Below are 595 nucleotides of genomic sequence, written 5' to 3'. Positions count from 1 at the left end.
TAGTGTTTATGTGAATCTTCCACCTAAGATAAAGAAGATGGGCTTCAGTGCAACGTTTTCAGATATTTTCATTGTGGCTTTGTTAACAGTTGCAGTTTGCAAGGCCATAGGTAGAGACTGAGGTTGTTGCTCACATGCTATTGAGTTGCCTGCTGCATTTATTTTCCACTGTTTGTACCATGTTTCAGTTCTTGAATACATGAAATTCTGCTGGATGCCTAAGGATGCTCATAAATTATCTGTAGTGAAGGTGCACTAGAACCTGAACAAAGCTCTTTTTTAATACATACTTTCTCATCCCACCTTGTTTGCAGTGTACTTTCCTTCTTGTGTGAAAAAAGGACACTTCTGCTATAATTATGTTTTAGAGTCATATGAGAGATATAGGTCTCCACTTCCTACAAAGCTTGACTTTTGATTTAAACTTAATTATTTAGGTTCTCTGTAGGGTTAGCAAAAGCAGCTTGCTCTGGCACTTTCTCCTACAGTTAGAAATCTTCATAAAAGTGTGTAGCTTGAGGCAGTGGTGAGGAGTGCAAGGTCTGCCAATAATTTCTTTTCTCCATTCCTTTTTGTACTTGGATTTTTGTATTGG

The sequence above is a fragment of the Geospiza fortis genome, unplaced genomic scaffold (genome assembly GCF_000277835.1).
Source record: "Geospiza fortis unplaced genomic scaffold, GeoFor_1.0 scaffold70, whole genome shotgun sequence".
Taxonomy (NCBI): domain Eukaryota; kingdom Metazoa; phylum Chordata; class Aves; order Passeriformes; family Thraupidae; genus Geospiza; species Geospiza fortis.
This window is presented reverse-complemented; position numbering follows the sequence as displayed.